Genomic DNA, 26,124 nt, shown 5'->3' with positions numbered 1-26,124 from the left:
GAAATAAGGGAAACATACACATATAGGAAAAGAATTGGTTTGAAATGAAAACATTGTTTTTCTATCTCTAAATATTAAAAATAACAATAAAAGGTTTGTTTTCTACAATTTTAAAAATTCAGATGCAAAATCAGTAAGAAGGTCATTATTTTTACATAAGCTTCTGTTTTAAAATAGTTTTTCCTACAACTCTGTGTGACAATGGAAAGAGGGCCAAGGCTCTATTGCTGAATAATCTGAACTGGAATTACCCTCCTGGTGCAAACTAGAGACTTCAGATTGTACCCTGATGCGAAGAACATTGATTCAGCTCCCTCAGTTCTCCACCTGTAGATCTGGAGAATGTACTTGTGCATAACTTTGAATGCAACAATAAATTATGCATCCAGCACTCAGATGATTAAGTGACAGGAGTGTGTCACCTGTAGGCAGAGCCAGCAGTCACAAAGCACACAGTAGCAGCTCTTTTGAGCAGGAATGTTCTCAGGAACACTGAGGTCATCCTGCGTCTAAAATATGCCATGAGATTCTTTGCATGTGCCTTGAGACTGCTGGAGATGAATGATAAGAACTTTGGCTTGATGACTTGTTTCCAGGGCAACACTTCTAGTAATGCCACATTCTCCAAGAAATGAGAGTGATAACTGAAGAGTTTTGAGATGCCAACATAACTGTGCATACTCTGTGTCTTGGTTTGTTAAAACATTGCACCACATTTCCAGAAGTCTTGAATAAAATTGGACTCCCTAGAGAAATATTGTCAAAAAGTTATAAAATGCTTCTGAGTAAACAATAATGCATCAGTGTTTCTGCCCAATGCTCTAGTCTGGTGCCAATACTAACCAAGAAATATTAACACATATTTTTCAACTCAAATTTTATTCTAAGTTGGTGGGTTTCCTAGAATGGTGGAGGAAGACACTTAATAAATTTCCTTCCAAAACAATAACAAAACTGGACAAAATTGTCAAATACAATATTGCAGAACTCTGGAAATCAAATAGGAGCATTTCAATAATTGGGAAGCATGTATCACACACACACACACACACACACAATCGACTAAACCTCAGGTAAAAGCATTGTAAACTGGTGTTTTTATAGAAGCTGTTTTTGCTCTGCCCACCCCAGATTCAACCATATGGTGGTTCTCCCTAGGCTGGGCAGGCCGTGCAAACTGGCAACTTGGCGGATTTGATGTGGTGTGGGGTGTGGTGTTTAATAGAATAGCAATCCCTGTGGCAAAAAAAAAAAAAAAAAAATACCCAAAGGCAAACATTGCAGCAAGCTATGTTAACTGACTGGTTTTAAAATGCATTACCCAACCCACACATGGATTTATTGGCAAAAGGCAGAAGCTTTATTAGCTCAAGATGTTTTAGCACAACCATTGACCAAACATTGTATGACTAAGCTAGGCTGACGAAAAGTGGTCCCTGCAAAACTAGGCTTAAATATAAATGCAAGAATAAAAAGTGGGTGGGGGGAACCGAACAGAGATATTAGTGATCACACACTGCAAGAGAAAAGGAATTTACAAAATTAGTCCAGGCAAGTCACTAAACACACAATAAGCAAAACTTGCAACCACAACCCCGCAGGGAAAGGGAGTTGTGATCTAGAGTTGCTACAATATAGGACCTAAAATGTCAAGGTTTAAAGAAACATTGTAAGACACGCAATGAAACAGGACAGTGTGATTCTCACATAAGAAAAAACAGTCAATAGAAACTCTCTGAGAAGACCCAGATGTTGAACCTGGCAGAGAAAAACCTAAAAAAAAAACTATTATAAATATGTTCAAAAAATTGAGAAAACCATGTTTAAAGAATTTTTTTAAATATAGTGATAATGACTCATCAACCCAAGAATATCAAAGAAATAGAAATTATTTTTTAATCCAGTGGACTTTTTGTAGTTAATAAGCACAATAATAAAAATGAAAAATCAAACAAAAAAAGATTTGGACTGACCAAATAAGAAATCAGTGAACGTGAAGACAAATTGAAAGAAAGTGTTTAATTTGGAAAAGCAAAAGAGAGAGAGTAAATAAAAATAAACAGAGCCTTAGAGACCCACTGAATACCAAGAAGTATCAAATTGATGTTTAATGGGAATATCAGAAAAGGTAGAGATCATGTAGCAAAAGGATATTTGAAGAAATAACTGAAAACTTCCAACTTTGATGAAGAATCTGCACACTCAAGATGCTTAACAAATCCTAAAGATAAGCAGAAAGAGACAGAGAGACACATCATAGTCAAATTGTTGAAAAACAAGTAACATGAGAAAATCACGGAGGCAGCAAGAGAAACAAGCAAACAAAACACTCAGCACATGTATTAGGCCATTCTCGAATGGCTATAAAGAAATACCTGACACCTGCTAATTTATAAGGAAGAGGTTTAATTGGCTCACAGTTCTGCAGGCTGTACAGAAAGCATGGTGCTGGCATCTGCTCAGCTTCTGGGGAGGCCTCAGAAAGCTTGCAATCATGGCAGAAGGCAAAGGGGGAGCAGGTGCGTCACACGGCAAAAGCAAGAGCAAGTGAGAGACTGGACGGGAGGTGCTACATTCCTTTAAATGACCAGATCTCACGAGAACTCACTCACTATTGCAAATTCAGCACCAAATTCAGCACCAAGCCATGAGGGATCCGCCCTCATGACCCAGACACTTCCCATCAGGCCCCACCTCCAACATTAGGGATTACAATTTAACATGAGATTTAGGCAGGGACAGGTATCCAAACTCTATGACCATATATAAGGTAACCATAATAAATTAATAGCAGACATCTTATAACAAAGAATGTATACAAGAAGGTATTGGAATGACATATTAACAGTTCCAAAAGAAAGAAAGAAAACTATCAGTAAAGAATTCTATAGTCAGCAAAAATATACTTCAAAGGTGAAAGCAAAAATTAAAAAAAAGACTTTTCCAGATAAACAAATATTGAGACGGTTTGCTGACAGTGTGTCTGGAATTGGTTCTTTCCTGTGGGTTCTTGGTCTCGCTGACTTCAAGAATGAAGCCGTGGACCCTCACGGTGAGTGTTACAGTTCTTAAAGATGGTGTGTCCAGAGTTTGTTCCTTCAGATGTTCAGATGTGTCCGGAGTTTCTTCTTTCCAGTGAGTTCCTCGTCTTGCTGACTTCAGGAGTGAAGCCGCAGCCCTCCTCAGTGAGCGTTACAGCTCATAAAGGTAGTGCGGACCCAAAGGGTGAGCAGCAGCAAGATTTATTGTGAAGAGCCAAAGAACAAAGCTTCCGTAGCAGAGAAGGGGACCCGACCGGGTTGCCCCTGCTTGCTGGGGTGGCCAGCTTTTATTGCGTTATTTGGCCCTGCCAACATCCTGCTGATTGGTCCATTTTACAGAGCGCTGATAGGTCCATTTTACAGAGTGCTGATTGGTCCGTTTTTACAGAGTGCTGATTGGTGCGTTTACAAACCTTTAGCTAGACACAGAGCACTGATTGGTGTGTTTACAATTCTTTAGCTAGACAGAAAAGTTCTCCAAGTCCCCCCCGACCCAGAAACCCAGCGGGCTTCACCTCTCAATAGCATACCTATCCTACAAGAAATACTAAAGGAAATCTTTCAGATAGAAGAAAAATGACACCAAATGGCAACTCAAATGCCCATGAAGAAATAATGAGCAATGTTAAAGTTCTTATGCAGGTAAACATAAAGACAGTATAAACATATTTTTGCATTGTTCTTTGAAGTTATTTAAAATGCAATATAAATGCTTATATATACATGTAATATTCATGACAATGACAGAAAAAAAGAGGGAAAGGATGAAATTGTATTGGAGCAAAGTGTTTCTATTTTGCCAGAATTAAGTTAGTATTAACATAAAATATACTATGATAAGTGAATGTGTATACTCTAATCCCTAGAGCAATATTTCCCAAGAGAATAACATTTAAAAAGGAATAAAATGGTACATTAGAAAATTGCTATTGAACATAAAAGAAAGTAGTAAAGAAAGAATGGGCAAACAAAAAAGACATAAAATAAAACTAGCATCAAGACGGTAGAAATAAATTCAGCCATCTTATGGTGGAAATAAATTCAGCCATTATACTAAAAATTCATTAACTATAAATGGATTAAAAACTCCAATTCAAAATTAAAGATGGTTTAAATGAATTTAAAACAAAACAACCAGAAAAAAAATCAAATGTTATGCTTTCTACAAGAAACACACTTTAGTTTCAAAGACACAAAAGCGTTTAAAAGCAAATGATGAAAAAACATATACCATGCAAGCAGTAACCGTGCAAGAGGTATAGTAGCCATACTGATATCAGACAAAATAAATTTTAAGACAAAACACATTACTAAAAATTAAGAAGGATTTTTATAATTACAAAAAAGTCCATTTACCAGCAAAATATAATTGTAAATATATACACACCTAGTAACAGAGTGTCAAAGTACATGAAATATTTTTACAATGAAGCAAAACTAATGAAACTGGAGAAAGAAATAGACAATTGCACAATGATAGTTGGGCACTTTAATATCCCACTCTGAATAACTGATGGAAAACTAGATGAAAAAAGTAGCCAGGATACAGAAGATTTGAACAACACTATTAACCAACTTGACCCAACTAATATCTAGGGACCATTCTCAACAACAGCAGAATACATAATCTTTTCAAGTGCATGTAGACTGTCCTTCAATATAACCATGTGAAAAGCCATAAAACAACTCAGCAGTTAAGTTGTCAGTCAAATTAGAAGACAATTATGCACTGGATTATATTTGTGACAATAGTCTAAGGATTTAAAAGCTAAAATGAAACCAGAAAAATAATTAAATCAGAAAAATCTCATGCATACCAGCTTTTACTTGCTCAAATTTGTTCTGGTCATTTAAAATGAATAAATTCAAAACAGAGAAAAACTTTTTGAATGTTAGAAAAAGTATTACTAACAATTGAATTGCCAATTCAGCTATGATTTCTGATTAATCCACTTTATGCTAAAATGCATTACAGCTTATGATGAAACATAGAGTAAATGTAAATTAAGATTATGGTCAACTGTTTCAACAATGAAAGGCTGACTTTTAGTGCCAGTAAGCAAGAAAAAAGAAAGAAGGGAAGGAAATAACACAAGCCCACAAAACCGTTTTACAATATTCGTTCTGTAAATGTTGAGTGGCTGGACAACGTTGGACTTGCTACCCAGGAGGGTGCCATTAGGCTTTGCCACATCTTTAAAAGATTATTACTTTTCAAGTAACATGTTAACACCCCCAACAACAAAAACAAACCACTGTTCCAGATTTGTGTTTCCAGTGTCGTTCTTAGCACATTGGATGGCTCCCTGTGCAGTCAGCACTGCTGTAAGAAACCATCCCCTCCTAGCTGAGGAAGCACCACCCTTCAGCAAGCCTTTAAAAAACCATCTCCTCCTAGCTGAGGGAAGCATCACCCTTCAGCTAGCCTTTAAGCCTTACCTAATATATAGCTAGCTCTAAGATGACACAAGCCTCAGATGGACTGACAGGTTAGTCTAGACAGATAATCCCAAATTGTTTTCCTAATATTTAAATTCCCAACAGAAGACAAACAAAATAAAACCTGCTAGTAAAAAGGTGATTGCAAGACCAAGTCAAAAGCAGCCTTTGTGAAACTCCGCCTGGCTCCCGCTGTGCTCTGTGGCCTCATTCTCAGGAAGGCACAAGTGTCCTCTGAAGCTTCCTCTGTTTTGGCATCCTGCTCAGGACTGCTCTGCTCCTATCCACATCCACAATGACTCTCACCAACCTTTTCCCAGAGCACCAATTTATCAAGTTCAGACTCCAGCTTGATGGTGCACCTACCTGTCATAAACATCAATAGCTATCACCACATATCAAATTCCACCTTGCTGATTACACCATTGATTCCCAGGCGTTGCAATGCCTGGATCGGTGGACATCTGCTCTAGGACACCTTTATGGGGAGACTTAAGGTTTAACTTAAAGTAAGGTTTAACTTAGAGTTATATCTGGACCCCTTATTTTTCATGAAACATGCTTATAAAGAAGTCTGTGAAGGTTGAAATAATTCACAAATGTCATGTTTTTAAATATTTATATGTAGTTTTTTATGATTGCATGTGTAATCTCTCTGTGTAATGTTGTGTTGCTGAAATCTTACATTAATTAGGAGTACTGTCTAAAGGCGTAGCATTATGAGCCTTTCTTTAATAAAAAGTTATTTTGAAAAGTAGACAATTTCACTTTGAAAAATACTGTATTTGCTTAATTTGAGGTGGGTAATCTGACCAAAATTAGTATATTTTATCTTCATGTCTCAGTATAATTGCATATAAGAAAAAAGAAAATCAAGGTTAAAGTCCAGATAGTGTTATTATATAATTATTCATCCAATCCCATTTTTAATTTCTATATACTTATAGAAGTTCTACAGAAATTACTGGGACAATCTGTTAAGAGCTACATTATTTTAATATATATTTAAGCAGTTTTCTGCACAGTGGCCTTAAAATAATTAGCAATTTCACTGTTTTATTTTGTAGCATTCACAAAATTATTTAACTTTTTTCAGTTTGTTTTCTCATTTTATAAAATCAGATGAATCTGCCCAAAACAAAGTGTGCCTTACAAAGATACATTTTTTGAAATTCCAAATCTATCTGTAATCAAAATAAATGTAAATGGATCAAATTCGGCAGCTTGAAGGCTCAGCAATGTCTTCTTTACAACAGATACATATAAAATTGCAGAAAGATAACAAGCAAAAAATAGCAAAGTTTTATCAAGCAAATACTGGAAAAAAAACCAGCGTAGTTATATCAAGCAAAATATAGTTTAAACCAAAAAGCACTACAAAGGATAAAGAGTGATAATATATAATGATGAAGATAGCAATTAATCAAGAAAATATAATAGGCATAACCTTATATATACCTAGTAAGATAGTCCCAAAATAAAGAAAACAACAAAAAAAAAGAATTTAAAGAGAAAGAAGAAGTCTACAGTTGTAGTGGGAGATTTAAATATGCATCCTTAATGTCATATTTCAAATCAGACAAGACTATGTGGTCTCTGATAAAAACAGCTTGAAAGAGGAAAATACTATACACGTAAAGTACTGTTATTAGCATTAATAATGGCATGTAAGAGGTGCAACATTAATTACTTTCTTAGAAATAACAGTCCAGGTTTCATGTTGATGTATTCCAATGAAGTGGATTCCACTTATTTTCTGTGACATTCGTAATAACCAGGATGGTTTTGGCTGCTTATTTTTAGGTGAGTGCCTCTCTTAAATCACTGCCCCAGCAGACGTGTCTCCTGCTTACCTGGAAACGGGTAAAACTGGGGCAGCTGCAAATGCCAGCTGCTCTTAGTCAGACTCATTTTTCTATGCATTTATGAATTTGGAAGCTGTTCAAGGAAACATTTTTGGTTCATTTTAAAATATACACATAACTTGTTTCTCACTAGCAAGGAATGTTTCTTTCTGGCCAATGTCTGCATCTCGCCCTTTAGTGTATAATATCTCCACCCTTGAGGGGTGTAGGTGAGACTGAGGAACTTCCGCCTAGGGAGATAAAGGTGTAGACAGCATTCAGATCAGGACACCTGCTGAAGGGAAAGTACATATTTTCTGGACACTCTAAGATTCTGAGGGGCCTGAACTGGACATCAGTTTGTCTGAAAACAGAAAAATACAGATGTGCTTCCTTTGGGAAACAGCAAGGATTTGCAAAAGGTCGGGGAGCGAAAGACCATTTGGATCCACAGAGGTGGGAGAAATGAGGCTGAATTCTGACTGCAGATATGCAGCACCAGCTGCTATGCAGGACGGGCATCTGATAAAGAAACTCAGAAAGGGCCACAAAATCCCATCTCCTGTCTTCATCAATATTATCATAGCAATGAAGCCCATATTCAACAGACCCACAGTAATGGGGCCAGCACCTCAACAGGCCTACACCAATGGGGCCAGCACTTCGATAGTCCCACACCAATGGGGCCAGCACTTCGATAGTCCCACAGCAATGGAGCCAGCACCTCAACAGTCCCACAGCAATGGGACCAGCACTTCGATAGTCCCACAGCAATGGAGCCAGCACCTCAACAGTCCCACAGCAATGGGACCAGCACCTCAACAGTCCCACAGCAACGGGGCCAGTACCTCAACAGTCCCACAGCAATGGAGCCAGCACCTCTACAAACCCACAGCAATGGAACCAGCACCTCAATAGTCCCACAGCAATGGAGCCAGCACCTCAACAGACCCACACCAATGGGGCCAGCACTCCGATAGTTCCATAGCAATGGAGCCAGCACCTCAACAGTCCCACAGCAATGGAACCAGCACTTCAACAGTCCCACAACAATAAAGCCAGCACTTCACCATTCCCACAGTAGGAGCCAGGGCATCACCATTTCCACAGCTGGTGAGCCAGCACCAATCATTGTCTTCCCCAGTGTTGATGCTTAGTAAACCTGGCTAGCGTCAGGATGGGCCACTGACCCACGTGGCTTTGGGTCCAGACGTGTGGCTTCAGGTCCAGGCGTGTGTTCCGAGGTCCAGGCGTGTGGCTTCGGGTCCAGGCATGTGTTCCAAGGTCGAGGCGTGTGGCTTCGGGTCCAGGCGTGTGTTCCGAGGTCGAGGCGTGTGGCTTCGGGTCCAGTCCAGGCATGTGTTCCGAGGTCCAGGCGTGTGGCTTCTGTTCCAGACGTGTGGCTTCAGGTCCAGGAGTGTGTTCCGAGGTCCAGGCGTGTGTTCTGAGGTCCAGGCGTGTGGCTTCGGGTCCAGGCGTGTGGCTTCGGGTCCAGGCGTGTGTTCTGATGTCCAGGCCTGTGGCTTCAGGTCCAGGCATGTGTTCCAAGGTCCAGACGTGTGGCTTCAGGTCCAGGCGTGTGGCTTCGGGTCCAGGCGTGTGGCTTCGGGTCCAGGAGTGTGTTCCGAGGTCCAGGCATGTGGCTTCAGGTCCAGGCTTGTGGCTTCGGGTCCAGGCGTGTGGCTTCGGGTCCAGGCGTGTGTTCTGAGGTCCAGGTGTGTGGTTTCGGGTCCAGACGTGTGGCTTCAGATCCAGGCATGTGTTCCGAGGTCCAGGAGTGTGTTCTGAGGTCCAGGCGTGTGGCTTCGGGTCCAGGTGTGTGGCTTCGGGTCCAGGCGTGTGTTCCCAGCAGTGCCATGTGGGGCTGCTCCAGACCTCCCCATCGCTGCCAGTTCCGATTTTTCTTCCACCCTCCTGTTCATCTCAGTCATCCTCCCTTTGCTGCTTATTGATCTAATTCTGTTCCAGTACCAGTGTATTTATGTGGCACAAGACTAGCTGTTTTTGGATGAGTTTATGTAGTCTCACTAAGTAACCCAAAAAGAACAAATAATAAACAAAATTAAAATACCCAGGCCTCGCTTCATCATGTTTAAAAACACTCAAACAAGTAAAATCAGTCCGAATGACCAGCTCGGCTTCCACCCCCAGATTAACCTGTCATGTTCATGGCAACAAAATACACTGACAGGTGTGAGTAGCCATCCCACAGCAGGAGGTGAGACGCTCCAGTGAAAAAGGTTGGCATTCCCTGAAAGTGGAGATTATCCTAGCATTTCCCAAAGGCAGGATTGAACTAAGAATTCATCAGGAATATCCCAAAGGGAGCTGGGTCGGGAGGGCTTACCACCGGAGACGCTGGAGTTCAGCAGAACTGGTTTGGGTTTGGGCTCCGTCTTTTACTTAAGCATATGACTTAACACCTGTGTTAGGGAGAGGCGAGGGGTGGGGATGCCTCAGGACAGGAGGGTCCACAGGCACCCATGGAGATGAAGGTGTTGGTCCGCCTTCGTCAAGGCAGCAGCTGGACACTCGCTCTGCAGGGAGCGCCCCCTACCCGAGCTGCCTGGTCCTGTTGCATCCTCACGGACCCATAAGAGGAGCAACAGCCCTCAGCAAAAGAGGCTGTGAGGATCACGTGCCCACAACACCCCTCAGCAAAAGAGGCTGTGAGGATCACGTGCCCACATTTCAGACACAGGAGACGCCCGGCAAACAAACCCCAATACAGCTGCTGCCACCAGCTTCAGGGGTGCTAGTTTAGGGGACCAGCCACCAGCAAGGAGGGCCTAGGGAGAGCCATGGTGGGCTTGGTGCCTGCCTGGTTGGGGTGCCGGCCTGTGGGCTGTGTGGTGATGGTGACCAGATGTGGGGACATGGACTTGGAGCCCTCAGGGTGTCCCCACAGAGCCCAGGGGCACACACAGACTGAGGAGCCTCCGAGGAAGAGTCAAGGGCAGGAATCCCAGAAATGCCAAACCTTCAGGGGCGGTAGAAGAGCAGGAACAAGTGAAGGACCCTGGAGGGGTGGGAGCAGCCCCCAGAGAAGCAGGTGGCAGAGGGAGCACAAGGCAGAGAGCAGCCAGCTGGCTAAGACTCAGAAACGCAGGCAGGGCCATGCGGACAGAGGCCAGGAGGCCACCAGGTTCCAAAGGAGACAGTCACTGGGGCTTCAGTGACTGAGGGGCTGAAAAAGGCAAGGGCAGAGGGCACCTGGGAGGTGGAGGCCAAGAGTGTGTGTTGCGTTTTTACAGCTGTGCATAGAAGAGACTGGAAAGATACCCAACAAAGCGTGACCAGCACACAAGGTGGGCTAGAGATTTGTGGTACTTCTCTGTATCTTGAAAATTTTTAGGCGGTACACTTAACTTTAGAATCAATAAAATAATGTTGTTAAGTGCACGATGGAAGTAGCTTTGAACAACTGGAAGGCGGTGGAGAACCGGCGTTCAGGTGGGCACCGAGGCAGCCTCGGATCAGGAAGGAGCTCCTGAGGTGCAGGTGCCCGGTGAATGGTTCGGCTCCCCATCTTCAAGGGCCTGAGGCCACACGGCCTCTGCACAGCGAGTGTGGACCTGTCTTTCTGTCTGTCAACCACCAGATAAGTGTGTTGTCTGACATTTCTAGTGGCTGACTGGCTCATGAAAAAACTTTTTTTTTTTTTGGTAAATCCAAGTGCCTTTACAAAGCAGAAATTCTGGTAGATTGTTTTCATGATTGCTTAAATTGGATAAAGTTGCATAAAAATCATCTTCCAGAAAGCAGCAGGTTCCCCAGTGACCTGCCACCCAAGCCAAAGCTCACACAAGGACTGATTCCTGCAGCACCAAGAACAGTCATGCATTTGTAGTTTTATTCTTTTTTTAAGACAGCCTATTGAAAGTACTTTTGGGACATGTTGCTGATTACCAGTGTATGCTTTGGTATTATTTTTGCAGTATGTGTGTATTCGTCTGTTCTCATGCTGCTAATAAAAACATACCCGAGACTGGGTAATTTATAAAGGGAAGAGGTTTAATGGACTCACAGTTCCACATGGCTGGGGATGCCTCACAATCATGGTAGAAGGCAAAAGAGGAGTAAAGGCATGTCTTACATGGCAGCAGGCAAGAGAGCGTGTGCAGGGGAACTGCCCTTTATAAAACGATCAGATCTCATGAGACTTTCACTATCATGAGAACAGCATGGGAAAGACCCACCCCATGATTCAATTACCTCCCACTGGATCCCTCCCATGACATGTGGGAATCATGGGAGCTACAACTCAAGATGAGATTTCGGTGGGGACACAGCCAAACCATATCAATGTGTATGCCATGAACATGGACATGATGTTTATCATGAAAGCAACCTAGAGAGAACCAAACTTGTTTGATAGGACATACGGCAAGCCAGGATAAAGTGAACAGAAAGCATCTCCTTGAATTGTTACCACGTGATTGTCTAATCTTGAGGGGACGCTTGCAGGGACCGCCACAGCCACTCGAAAGCTGAGATGTCGTGCCCAGCTGCTCCCACCTCTCCCCACACTGCACTCTCCATCCTGTGTGAGGCTGACAGCAACCATACCTGAGGGGCTGCCAGGGGCTCCTCGTTTGTGCTCAGTGTGTGCAGCCTGGCAGAGCAGGGTACTACCTGGGCCACGGGAAAGCAGGCCACTCTGCGAGGGGGGCCATGGCTGCTGCTCTGAGCCAGAGATGTGGCTGCAGGCGGAGGCCCCTGGTGACACATGAAAGCACCCAGGTGGCCCCATGCTCTCCCTAGGTCCCCAGGTCTCTGCCTGCATCTTCCAAACAGTTGCTGATGAAGTTGGGCATACAGACTGGGGACCCATGTGTCATGCTGGGCACTACGGTGTGTCCAGGAGGGCTGTGATCCTAACCCAAGCAGAGCCTCGAGGGAGAGGTGGAGCCTCTGTGGGGCAGGCAAAGCTGCACTGTGGCAGGAGACTTGGGTGGGAGTGCTTTGAGAGAGACAAGTAGGGGAGATTGTCTGAGTGTGCATCTAACCCCACCCTAGAGACAATGCTCAAGGAGCGTGGCCATGAAATCAATGTGAAATCAGCTGACTCTGTCCCCGCCCGAGCCAAGCACAGGGCACAGGGCAGAGCCCACACTTTGGTTCTAATTCCAGCCCTGCTCAGTCCCTGAAGTCCAAAGCCCCAGATACGTCAACGCAACCATAGGCCTCTCTCTTTTCTGCTGACCTCCAGATGCAGTTTGGAGCCAGAGATGGGCAGAGAGTGGTCAGCATCTCGTAATGCAGCTGTAAAGTTCTACCACCCAGTGAATCCAGTCATGGACCATCAGGCCAACCACACCAACTGTCTCCGTGCGCTCGCTGATCTCTTCTTGGCTTCGTTCCAAATTTGGTTATAAATTTTTGTGGTACTCCTTCACCCAAAAAAACATTTCTAGGCCTGATTTCCATAGCACCTGCCACTACAAAAGCACAGAATTGATTGTGTCTCTAAACAAATTCAGAGTTTGGTTTGCATCAGAGGAGGCAAATCTCTGCTACCCGTCCAGAGCGGCGTTTAAGGAAAGGTGTGAGACAGCACGCAGTGCTGGACCCGAGCCTCAGAGTCTGCCCTGAAAGCGACTCCATTCTTTGTTGGAGAAAGACGCTCTGCATCCAAACACAAACAGCAACGGAGGTGAGAGGACTGAGGCCCTGGCAGACAAGCAGCAAGTGTGTCAGATGATTGACGGGTGTCAGGTAGAAGCCTTTTATTTCAAAGTGACGTTGAGGCAATATTCAGAAAGCAAAACCTACTCAAGAAGAATTATATTTTGATGTTTCATAATAATTTCTACAGGGATTGAAGTCACCTTGTCCAAGCACTGTTAACCAAGGGTCCCTCTGGACTGCCTGTGGTTCTGCGGATTTGGGACAATATGCCTCCAAATTCACCAGGAGAGGTTTTTGTTGATGTCATCAAAACCTCATAAGAATGTCACATCTCCTAAGCATCACTCAGGAGATTTGGAGAAGTCGGCTCCTTGTGACGAAGCCAATGATAAGGTACAAAAACCTGCAGTTTGTGTTCTGTACAGGAGGGGCAGTGGAGATACCATCTTTGCATTTCAGGTCTCCACGATGAGGTTGGGACAAAGGTCTTCGATGTGCCCATTACACAGGTTGTAAATAAATAAATGAATACACACATACATATGTACATACCAGAGGCACAAAAAAGTTTAAATGAATGGGTCCAATTCAGAAACTTGGATAATTTATAAAGGAAAGAGGTTTAATTGCCTCACAGTTCAGCATGGCTGGGGAGGCCTCAGGAAACTTATGATCATGGCGGAAGGGGAAGGGGAAGCAAGGCACCTTCTTCACAAGGCAGCAAGAAGGAGAATGTCAAACGGAGGGGGAAGAGCTCCTTATAACACCATCAGATCGGCCAGGCACGGTGGCTCATGCCTGTAATCCCAGCACTTTGGGAGGCCGAGGTGGGTGGATCACAAGGTCATGAGTTCAAGACCAGCCTGGCCAAGATGATGAAACCACGTCTCTACTAAAAATACAAAAATTAGCTGGGCGTGGTGGCAGGTGCCTGTAATCCCAGCTACTCGGGAGGCTGAGGCAGAGAATTGCTTGAACCCAGGGGGCGGAGGTTGCAGTGAGCCAAGATTGTGCCACTGTACTCCAGCCTGGGCGACAGAGTGAAACTCCATCTCAAAAACAAAACAAAATGAAAAAACAAAAACCCTCAGATCTCGTGAGAACTCCCTCACTATCACGAGAACAGCATGGGGGAAACTCCCACCATGATCCAATCACCCCCGCCTGGTCTCTCCCTTGATCTGTGGAGATTATGGAGATTATAATTCAAGGTGAGATTTGGGTGGGGACACAAAGCCTAACCATATCACCATATAATTGCAATCATCTTTTCAAGATCCCTAACCTGGGTTTGGCATTGGAGCCTGCATCTCCTCTGAACTGTGACCTCCTGAACCTCCTCTTGCAGGGCCCATCTGCACAGATTTGAGCAGGTGACATCAGCAAGGAGAAGCAGCAGCAACATTGGACAACACAAAGTATGGGCTGCACAAGAAGCTGTCCGTCATGTACACAAATTAACCAGTCCTGAGGACTGCCCAGCTGGACTGTAGCTGCCGCTTCACCGATGGATGTCTTTAAGGGCGTCTGGGAAGAAAAAGACTGGTGCTTAAGATCATTTTCTACATAATCTAAAATTATTTTTTTTACATACTTCATGTCTCTGACCTTCACTTACCTCTACACTTCTGGCTATAATATACTTCTCCTAATACTGTTTGTTGTCCAGTATTATTTCCTGGTCATGTTCTGCAATTGTATTGGGCTCTTTTACTGTTAATGTAGGCTCTGGTTGTGTTTGCAGGAGCTCAGAGTTTGCTATCTATTTTCATGCCATATATTTTGCTGTTTTTAATACCATTTAACCTATGTAACATCAAAGCAAACATACTAAAGACATAATTGCTATTTCCACACACCCTGCTTTAATTAATTTTTGTATGAACTTTGAGGTTCTCATAAAAGAAATCTCCCACGTGTAAAATTCTGAATATTTGGTTATGCTTCCATCAGATGCTTCTGCTAGTACCTTTCTCCTGGGCGCTGTCAGTGGCTCCCTGATGCCCTGGGACCCACAGCAAGGCTGGGGCCAGACGGATGCTGGCTTCACAGAAGCGTGAGGACAGGTGACTCTCCAAGGTGTGGTGAGCAGTGAGCGGGCGGCCCCCCCGTGCCACACTCAGAGCTTATTCCCCAGACTCTCAGGTGGCCACACACCCAGAAAAGCCTTGGTAGACCTCATTATATGGGAAGGACATATATTTAGAAGCTGAGATTTTTTTTATTTTCATAAAAAATGAATATTCTCAAGTCATTAACATTTTGGAAAACCGAGAATAAAAAATAATCCTGCAAACTTAACCAGATATAAGTACTGACAGCTTGTATGTATTTCCACCTGGGTTTTGTTGTTGTTGTTGTTAACTCTTCCCTACATATCAGTTTTTCATAACAATCAAAGAATATCACCTCTACAGGAAGAGAAACTGAGGCACTGGCAGGTGGGTAACTAGCCCAGAGCCCTCTTCAGTTGGCGGCAGCCCTGGCTGTGGGCTCCCCTGCAGATAGAGCGGCGGTCATGGCTGCAGGATCTGAATCCCCTCTGGGACCCGCACACATGCACCGAGGCTGCCCTGGCCGTGATAGACCAAGAGACTGCATGTGAGTGGGCAATGCTAACAATCACCCAATAAATCCCCACTCACCGAACCACAGCGCTGATGCGTTTCCAGATCAAGGCTTTCTTGGGTTAATTTCATGTTGAAAATGTTCCCCATGCATGAAAAATGGTGGGAATGTGTCCCTTGTCCTTCACATGCTCCAGAGCCTATTGGCCATCGTTTTAATCGGATCCAGGTCTGCTTGGCAGGAGTTCACTGTATTGAAATATCTTTCATGTCTGGAATTACTTTCTTGGGAAAGACTCTGGAATCAGCGGACAGCGACCCCTGAGACGTCCCCACAATGGCCCATCCTGGAACTTCTACAGTCATACCCTCCTGCAGAAGATGGAGTTTCCATTTCACCCAACTCCATCAAACTTTGAGTATTACCGCTTGCCCTATTTTACTGGAAAACAATGATTTTATTTGCATTTCTGATGTTGCTAAAGCATTTGAGTATTTCATTAATGTTTCCTGTCTCTTTCTCTTGTGTATAAGGATCTCTGTCTCCCTTTTTGGTTCATACACTTCCAGCATATTCAAACTTTGTCTTCCAAATTTGTTACACTCATTTTTCTCTTGGCATTTGTCTTTGCTAAGAGAAGTCCAGCACTTTTTTTCTTGCTATCAGAACAATACACATACACGGGGAAACTTTGGGAAACGAAGATAAACCAAAAGTATACATAAATATCCACAATCTTAATCACAAGCAAGAACATCGTGGTGAACATTGCCATGTATTTCCTTAGTCATTTTTCTCCGTGAATAAGTATATATTTTGTTTTTCAGAAATTGAATCGTACAGTACATGCTGTTTGCAATTTGCTTCTTTTTTTTAATTTACTGCAGCACAAGTGTTTTCCTGTGTCACCAAGCATTATTCTCAGGGCACTGCTGTTTCATGGATGAATACAGTCTATTGTGAAAGTAACACAATTTCTATCCTGCTTTTCTAGGGCTGCACCACACACTGGATTGCTTTAAACAATAGAAATTTGTTCTGAAAGTCCCACCCAAAGGTGTCAGCAGGGTGCTGTGCCCTCTGAAATTCTGGCGGACACCCCTCCTCACCTCTCCCTGGCATCCGAGGGTCGCAGCCACCCTGGGTGTGCCGACGGTTGTAGACTCGCCGCTTCCGTCTCTGCCCCGTCATCACAGGCTGTCCTCTGTGTGTCTGTCTCTGTGTCATTTTGCATGACGCTCTCCATCAAGTACACAAATCAACCAGTCCTGAGGACTGCCCAGCTGGACCCTAGCCGCCACTTCACTGATCCATGTGTTTAAGGTCAACTGGGAAGGAAAAGATTGGCTCTTAAGATCATTTTCTACATAACCTAATTTTTTTTAACCTACTTCATGTCTGACCTTCACTTACCTCTACGCTTCTGGCTATAATATCCTTCTCTCACTACTGCTTGTTGGACCCGTCCTACTCCAGGAGGACCTCATCTTAGCAAATCACATCTGCTAGACCCTATTTCTAAATTAGGTCCCATTCTGAGGTACCGGGGGTTTGAACTTCAACATATCTTTTGGGGGACAACAACTCAATCCGTAACAATTTCTGTAACCTGCTCCCTCTTGTTCCACAATGAAACTGCTCTCAGTTTTCTTCTTTGATCAGGGTTTCAGTTCCTGATCATCTGTGCCTTTCCATGACCCTTTCCTCGGGGTTCACTGTCGGAAGTGGGATTGATCGAATGTTTGCCATCTCCTGTCCCTGTGGAGTGGGTGAGGACAGGACTCCGCGTATTGTCGGCAGCCGTCCTCCTCTGTCTCGGCCTGGAGTGGCCACTCACTGTGTCAGGATAACTTGCAAGGACCCACAGAGGGAGAAGTTCGCCTCAGAGCTTGTCCTGAGCCACAGCCTGAAGACCCCAGTACGGATTACACAGGTCACATGGTAGAGAGAAAGAGGAAACCCAGAGTTGCTCCAGCTTCCCTCTCAGCCTCATGCTGACTCTCAGGGAGCTTTCCACGCTGAGCTGAATGAGGAGTCCCTGGTCTCTGTGTGTCACTATGGCCTGATGACAGGGTCAACTCCTGGGCCCTCCCTAAGCCCCTGGGGCATTCACTGAGAGCTCAAAAGTGCAGGTCAAGCCTGAAATGGGAAGGAGCATTAGGCACAGAAGTGGCTCCCAGCATGTGGTCTGTGACGTGCTGTTGACGTTGTCTGCCTCCCAGCTCAGGGCTCCCACCCCCCGGGCCCCAGGGTCCCCCATGGGTGCACACAGGTGTCACGGGGAAAGCATTACTTTGATTTCTTGCAAAGTCATTAACAAGACAAGCAGTGGGGTAAAAAGTGCTTGTGATCTTGTTTAGACATGCCAAGTTGGAACACTGAGACCAGGAGGCCTCTGTCTGAACATCCGTCTGCCTGTGGCAAAGGTCACTGTCTCTGTGTGCTCACCCCAGGGTCACAGGGCAGGGAGAGACCCCCAACACTGACCACTCTCCTGAAAGCTGTCACAAGTGGGCCTCGCTGAGACTCTCTGAATGAACATGTGACGGAAAGGGCACTCCTGGAGCTGCTGCCCCACCGGGGCCCCTGGCAGCAGAGAGACTCTGCTTGTCCAGGTGACCGGGCCTCACCTGGGCCAGGAAGCAATCACAGCGTCCTTTCTCCCACTCTCAGCCCTGCCTTTGTGCACTCTGGGGTCTGTTTCAAAGAAGGGATGTGTTCCAACCTCTTCCGAAACGTCCCCTGAGGCAGAAGTCATGGGCCCCTCATAATATGCAGCCATAATTCTCTCGCCTCATTGGGTCACTGTAGCAAATCTCTCTCTGTTCTGTAACAGAAGTATAAAAGGTGAAGCACAAAATTTTTTAAAAACAAAGAAGCACTGAGACAGATCCTGCAGGTGTCACACTTCACTTTCTGGGGAGGAGTTAACGATCTAGATGAGACACACAGGAACCTTGATGCAAGTTGTCAGAAAGCAAGGAGGCCGGCAGCATCTTCAGACCCTTCTGTCTCCCCAGAGGAGGGGAAAATGTCATTACTGGTTGTTATGGATCGAATCGCATCCACCTCCCAAAAGATGCTGAAGCCCTAACCCCAGTACCCAGGAATGTGGTGTTTTTGGAAACAGGGTCTAATGTAGATGTGATGAATGAAGAGCAGGTCATGAGGGAAGGCCCTAATCCAGCATAACCACATCTTTATAGAAAGGAGACATTGGCACACAAAGACAGACGTGTGTGGAAGAAAGGCAGTGTGAAGACAGAGGGAGACATCTACAAGCTAAGGAATGCCCACGGCCACCAGAAGCTGGAAGAGCCCGGGAATGGCTCCTTCCTCCCAGCCTTGGGAGGAACCAAGCCAGTTCAGCACCCTGACTTTGCATCTCTGGGCTCCAGGACGGTGAGGCATTGCATCTCTCTTGTTTACGGCACCCGTGTATGGTGCTTGTCACACAGCAGGGACAGGACACTCATACCTGGGCAATATTCAGAACTGCACTCACAAAAGACACAGCTCACTCCACTTCTAGACTCCTGGCTTCCTATGGACAAAGGCTGTCCTTAAACGCCTCCAGACATCTAGCACAAACAAAAAGACACAAAACTTGCCAGGGCAACAGGACGTATACGCAACCATGCTCCACAGCCACACAAAGAGAAGACATGTGGCATTGCCTGGCCCCAGCCTCCTTGACAGCCCAGCAAATCTCAGCCCAGCCCCATGCAGTCCTGGGCAGCTCCGACAGAGCCTGCTCTTTCCCAGCTCTTCCTGTTGAGGACTCAGAAACTTTTTAATTGCACTGAGAACCGCATTTCATTTCTAATCTAGAAGCAGCCTCTGTCAAATGACTGTGCCTAGCTTGTCACTCCCACAAGCAAACCGTGATAACAGCCAGGGCTGCAGGAGGAGGCCCCCACCCTGTCCCTCACCAAGGGCAGCTCACTTGTGTCCTGGGGGCATGCCCGGGGTGGCTGCCATTCCTGGTGTACACAACTCATTGTAACAAGATGCAGAGGCGTACTAGCAGGCTCTTCTCACCTGTAGCATTTCAGGCAGGTAATAAACTACCCTTCATCAAACTCGACAGATATATTTTTTGTAACACCTATGAATTTCTCCATTTGATGATCAAATATATGTGGAGATGTATTAATCAATGGACTACAATATGATAAAGTCTGATGCAATATCATAAAATCTATTGATATTAACTTATGTCTCCCTAAGTGGAGGTGAAAATTCTGTAATGGGGATGCAATCTAGTGTGATAGACACAAGCAGGATGGCAAGGTGTCTGCAGGCTGATTGCTTGGATCTAAATCTGGGCTCTGCCACTGACCGGCCTTGGGCAGCCTTGGACAGGGGATCTACTCCTTCTGTGACATGGTCCCCACATCTGTTAAATGGGGTTAATGACAGGAGCTCCCACATGAGAGGGCAAGAGGATCACCTAGATGATTGTCTGGTAACAAATGTGCTTAGAACATTGCCTAGCACCCTTCTTCCCTCCTCATTGCAATGTGGTAAACGGAAAAATCATGGCTGTGAAGCCACACACACTTGATTAGGATCTAGAGCCATACTCACTGTATGGCCTTGGGTCAGTTCCCCAACTCTCTTTGAGAGAGATTGTGACATTGACAAATGAGATGGTGCATCAGGGTTCTCTAGAGAAGAGGGCCAGTAGAATGTGTATATCTGTATGGAAAGAGGGATTATTTTAAGGAACTGGTTCAAGCGATTCTATAGGCTTGGCAAGTCCAAAATCTGTGGGGCTGGCCATCAGCAGGAGACCCAGGGAGGAGCTAATGGTCTCCAGGACTTACCCTGTTGCTTGGAAGGTGGTCAGTGTCTTCCTCTGATCATGAAGACAGGGGTGGGAGGGCAGTCTCCTGGGAGGCTAAGGCTGCACCCACCAGGCATAAATCTGTGAAAAGTGTCTGAGCGTCGGGGGCCGCAGGTCTGCATTGCAGGCAGCAGGTGAGCAGTGGAGATAAGGGCAAGTTCAGTGTGAGTCCACAGGCATCTGCTGGCAGAACCCCTTCCTGAGGGAGGAAGGCCAGTCTTCGCCCTGTGCAGGCCTTAAACTGATTGGATAAAGCCCCACACTACGAAGCATTCTTTAATCTACTCAAAGTCCACCCATTGAAATGTTAATCTCATCCAAAAACACCTTCACAGAATTATCCATAATACTTGACCAAGCATCTGGGCACCGGGGCCCAACCAAGTAGACACGTGGGATGCAGCCATCATGAGGACTTTGCTCCAGAATCTGTGGTCCCCGCTCCCTACCTCCAGAGGTGCTCAGGCAGACCCCAAATAGCAACCACTGTAGCAACAGCAGCAGGTCCTGGGGAGGCCGCAGCCTGGACAATTGAAGCGTGTAATGACTATGGATGCAATGGTTCAGACGCGCAGTGGACGATGAGCGTTAGCTCCAGCCTCATGGAAGAGACCCACAAGCGCCCCCACTGCAGAACCTTCTGCACGGCCTCTGTCCAGGAGCCCCTGTGCCATCCTCCCACAAGTAGACCCTTAGCTCTTGGAAATGAGGAAATGCATGTTCCCAGCACCAGGCTGGATAGGGATGCCTGTTGGAACCACTCCGATCCCCCACCCCCTGAGCCACCAGGACGTGATGCTGGAGGACTGGAGATAATGTTGCCCTAAAGCCAAATGGCATTAAATGGTACCAGGATGGCCCCAAGGCATCAAAGATCATTTTATGCTGCAATTTAAGCATTAGGAACATAACTTTTCTCTGATTTTCTTGAAATGTTTTATACACAGAAGGGCTAAAAACGAATCATTCAGAAAAACATGGGTGCTTTCTAGGTATTCATCGACTCACTTATTCATATTCCCATAAAGCTACAAGAGGCTTTCAAAAGTTAAACTACAGAAAATGTACACAGTGGAAAGCTTATTGGCTTTTATTTTCTTCCATGACTACAGTCAGAATCACAAACCAGGCTCAGGATGAATCTTGTTCCTTCTAAAGACGGCTGGAGCGAGTATGTGCACCACCAGCCTATTCGTGAGGCTAACTGGATGCAGCTGTTAGGTAAATAAGCTTCCAGGGGAACTCAGAGCACAGATATCCAACCACAACGAGGGTCCCTAGCAAACACAACCCCCAAAGGTACACCTCACAGCCTCTCCTCTGCACATCGGATGCGGGACAAGCGGCTGCCTCCGCTCCACTCTTACAACAGATGCGAACACCCACAGAGCAAGTGCAACAGTCCAACCCACCCAGGCACACAGCTGTAGCTCTCCACACTCACCCATCCTTATTCATAGATATAAAGCCATGGCATTTCCCAAATAATAAAACTTTCCACACCCACAGGCTCTCTCAAGGGGGCCGTGAGCCTCATAAGCTGGAGGGTTTGCACGACTTACCTGATGCTTGGAAGGTGGTCCATGACTCCCTCTGATCGTTGTCGGGGAGGGGCCTCCTGGGAGACTAAGGCTGCACCCACCAGACACAAAGCTATGAAAAGTGTGTGAGCATCCAGGGGAGGCAGGTCTGCATTGCAGGCAGCTGGTGAGCAGTGGAGATGAGGGTAAGTCCAGGACCCTGAGGGCTGGCCAGATGTCCGGCACAGGCACAGCCCTGGGGGTCTTTAGGGCATCATCTGTTGCAAGCCTCAACCCCCCCAAAAGAAAAGAAAAGAAAAGAAAATCAGGAAGCCACACTGGTGGCCCATTTGTCAAGGTCTCTGCTTGCTGTGGAGAATGATAATTTGCTCCATAAATAATGAATTAGACATGTGTCCCTGGGACCTGTTCCTGGAATGCCTGGCAGAGCCATTGTGGGATTCCAGGTCACTGTGGGCTGCCATTCTCAGAGATGCCAGGACAGATCTGTTTAAAGTTCTTGCAATTACCCAGCATCGATGGAATGTCTTCTTGGGGTCTCACTAATGCTATCTAGATGTGGCTGAGAGTCAAAAAATGTCAAGATGTAAAAACATCCTTTTCCAATTACAAAGAAATGCAAAGGATTCAGCCCGTGTTCCATGTCTCTGGGCTGCTACAAATAGTATTTAGTGTGATTATTTTCACTGGGATTTCAAGGGTTCAAAACCAGCCACGTAGAAAAGATTCCTTTTTCTCTCTCTCTTTCCTGAAAGCCCACTCCATCTGCCTGTCTAGGCAAGCATGGAATATAAAGGGGCGGGCAGGGAGTGTGGCCAGAGTGATGAGCTGGGCAAACGGCTCCCAGTGAGCTCCGGAGGGATCCACACCCCTTGTGTCTGTTCCCTCCTGCCAGCAAGGAGGGCCTGGGAAGGAAACCGCGCGAGCCAGGCGAGCGGAGAAGCATTCACAGCTGCACGCCAGGAAGCAAATTCACGCAATCACTCTCACCCCACTCAGCAGCCAGGCCAAGAGGGACACTTAACCCTCCTCAAAATCCAGCCAAGAAAACAACGGCCCGGAAACAGGGGAGACGCGGGGCTCTTCGCCCGGCCTCCTGCAATCTCCAGGCCTGGCCAGGAGACATTCCGGAGCACTCGCTCCGGGGGACCTGTTCACGCTGGGACCTGTTGCTGGATGGCTGAATGCAGCTGGACAGAATTCCAGAGTCACCGCCATGCTCCAGTTCCAGACGCCCCTCTTTCCACCATGTCTGGCTCCCCACTGGAGCCGCCGCTGCCTCCTCCTCCTCCTCCAAGCAGCTCAGGCTCCCTGGGCCCCTCCGTGGCCTCCGTCCCACTGGCTCCAGGTCCTCCTGGCTTTCAGGTCCCTACAGGCAGATTTTATGAGCTTGGCAGGACCTCGGGTCCTGGCTGCTCTCCCTCCCTCTGGGCACCGTGACATGTAGCAGAGGGATCTTTTCAGAGAGTTGCCGATGCTGTGGACAAGCGAGTCATGCCCAGGGTGGAGGCTCAGGCCGTGACACATCAGCTGTCACTGGAGCACCCCGCCTGTCAGCCGCCACCTCCGAGCCACATCTCGACTGCTTCCCCCGGCCCCCGATCGAGGCTGCTGCCAGCCCAGGCTGCGGGCTTAGCAGGGAGGCCACACTGGGTCACCTGGACAAGGGGACGGTGCCTGCCTCCACCTCCCTGGGGTCCAAGCCGGCGGGGACTTGCCCCTGGAGTGGGATGGGAACACGCGTCCCTCAGGCTGAGGCCGTGCGACCCATGTGCGGGAGAGGCTCTCCAACATTGTCATTCCTCGTTCTAAACAAGAGACAGGCAAACAAACGGACTGCTTGAAGGCAACTGTAAAAGCTTTCGAAAGGAAAATCCCAAGACAGCCACTGAGTCAGAGGCTGCGTGTTGTTCAGTTTCGTGGAAATGGAGACCCCGTATCACATCCAGAGTTCACCTGGAGGCACCAGGGCCGCGGAGCTGGAATTTCAGACGTTGCCGGCACAGCCCTGGTCCTCCTCCAAGGCCAGTGGATGGGCTTGCCCTGAGACCACTCTGTCGTCGCCCAGCAGACTCGAAGCCCAGTGGATCTACCCTGGCCCCAGCAGCAAGGGGCCACGTGGACACCCCCAGGGCAGCCCTGCTACCCAGAATCTGCTAGGAGACAGGATGGGTGGGAGCCTGGCCTGTCTGTCCATCATCCCCCTAGACCCCCAGGCTCTGCGGGCAACCCAAGCTCTGTTCTCCCACAGGCACCTGCAAGCTCCTTCGTGGCTGCCCCAGGCCTGCGAGGCGGTTGAGGGAGACTCCACGTTTCAGCAATAGTGAGACTGCAGTGTTACTGCGAGAAACTCACATGGCTGAGCCTGTGTTTCCTTTGGTCCGTGTCACACACATCCGAGGCTCATCAGCCTGGTTCCCTACACCAAACGTGGAGATGTCGTTACGCAGGACCGGTGGTGACCGGAGTCCCAGACATCCTCAGCCTCACAACAACGGCCCCCGACCCGGGGTGCGGCAGGGTTGGTGAAGACCATGGCACGTTGCTCCCGTGACTACGGATTAAGTTAAGTGGCAAAGATAGAATTAAGGTGCCTCATCAGCTGACCCTGAGTTAATCAAAACAATAAGCTTTTCCTGGGTTGACCTGGCCCAGTCACGTGAGCCCTTTAAATCCGGGTCTGAGGTCAGGGAGGCTGGAGTTTGCAGCAGGTGCTAGCTGTTCCTTCCAGGAGTTGCACAGAGGCGAGGAAAGAGACCTGCCAGCAAGCATGGGCTGGGAAGAGGACGCAGAGCTTCCCATGAGGCTTGCTGACCTCAGCCTGCCAGACCCCAAGCAGAGAGCTCCTGAAACTCTGCCCGGACTTCTGGCCCAGTCTTTTGGGCTGAGAGATAATGTTTGTGCTAGTCAGTTATGAGCAACAGATAACTAATATAAGATTAGGGAAGTAATCACCCCAGGGTGGACATCTGAGGTGGGGCGAGTGCCTACAGCGTGGACGTAGGTTTGTTGTGGCACGAATCTTGGTTTGTTCCCTGCTCAACCCCAGCTTCAGTGAAATTTCTAGTAGATTCCATAGCATGTCAAGTCACTTTCATATTTAAAAAATTAATATGTAGAGTCTCTGGGTCACAGGTCAGCCTGGTCTTAGTTGTTCAAACAATGACCAGCTGGGGAAATCCACTGTGGCTGCAGCTCAGACACGCAGCAGGCTTGGAAGTCCTCCTGAGGCTGGTGCGTGGACTCCTGATCTCCTGACCTCCCACCCCTGCCCTCATCGGCCATTTCTGCCTCCTGCAGGTGTCAGCAGGAAGGCAGAGAAGGATCCAGAAGAAAGGCACAGAGGTGAGCCAGCGGTCGTGCTACTGATCTTCAGCTTGGCAGCTTCCTGCCGATTCCCCGGTTTGAACCTCACTCTCAGGTCCTGGAACGCGTCTCACACCCGTCTTCTCCCGGAATGGCAGCCCGTGGTCCCTCCCAGACAGCCGCAGCCCAGCTCCCCCAGAGTGTCCCTGGCCCCCTAGGGAGCAGCCTCTGAGCCTCACCTCAAGGAAGTTCCAGTGCCACTAGCGGTCTGCTAGTGAGAGGTACTCAACCCAGCTGTGCCCCGTGCTCCAGACCCAAATGGCTACCCAGGGGGCCCTTGCGTCTTCTCACTCGGCTTCGGCTGAGGGTAAAGCCCCCACCCCATGGAGAGAGTGCGGCAGAAATGCCAGCAGCCCTCCGATCCTCTAGGAAACCACCTCTCAATTCTCTTCCCCACCCCTTCACATGGCATCCCGCTGTGCCCTAGAGAGGGCTGGGAAATGCCCCTTTCCTGACCCACGCAGGGCTCTAGCGCCTGAAACGCCCCTTTCCTGCCCCATACAAGGGCTCTAGTGCCTGCTTTGGAATGTGGACCTTGGCATGTTCTCTCCACTTTGGGGACCTCAACCGTCGGTGCCGTTTTGATGCTCTGCTCAAGTCACCCTGGGAAGGGAAACTCCTGTGTCACCATGGAACGTGTGTTAGGGTCACTGCGGAATGGCCAATGAGCCTTCCCTCCATGCTGTGCCCACACCCTGGGCCCTGTGACGTCCCATCGCCGCCCAGGGAGAGGTGAATTCTTTCTCCCCAGCCCTTCTACCGGGGCGGCCTTGCAACCTGCTTTGGCCAGCAGAATGCAGCCGAGAGTCCCGGTGCTCTGTGGTCCCGTGAGCAAGACCAGAAGA

At 47.1% G+C, this 26,124-nt stretch overlaps 1 long non-coding RNA gene across 1 annotated transcript in view; it reads right to left on the bottom strand.

The window, feature by feature from the left end:
• Positions 1–23,034, bottom strand: part of LOC112133354 (uncharacterized) — a 44,934-nt gene extending 21,900 nt beyond the window's left edge. Inside the window, exon 1 of the long non-coding RNA XR_010139903.1 lies at positions 21,935–23,034. This is a non-coding gene — a long non-coding RNA (uncharacterized LOC112133354). The remainder of the gene's footprint in view (positions 1–21,934) is intronic.
• Positions 23,035–26,124: the final 3,090 nt, after the last annotated feature.

Source organism: Pongo abelii, chromosome 4, assembly GCF_028885655.2.
Source record: "Pongo abelii isolate AG06213 chromosome 4, NHGRI_mPonAbe1-v2.0_pri, whole genome shotgun sequence".
NCBI classification, from domain to species: Eukaryota; Metazoa; Chordata; class Mammalia; order Primates; family Hominidae; genus Pongo; species Pongo abelii.
The sequence above is the reverse complement of the archived record's forward strand: the minus strand, read 5'-3'. Positions and strand labels throughout refer to the sequence as shown.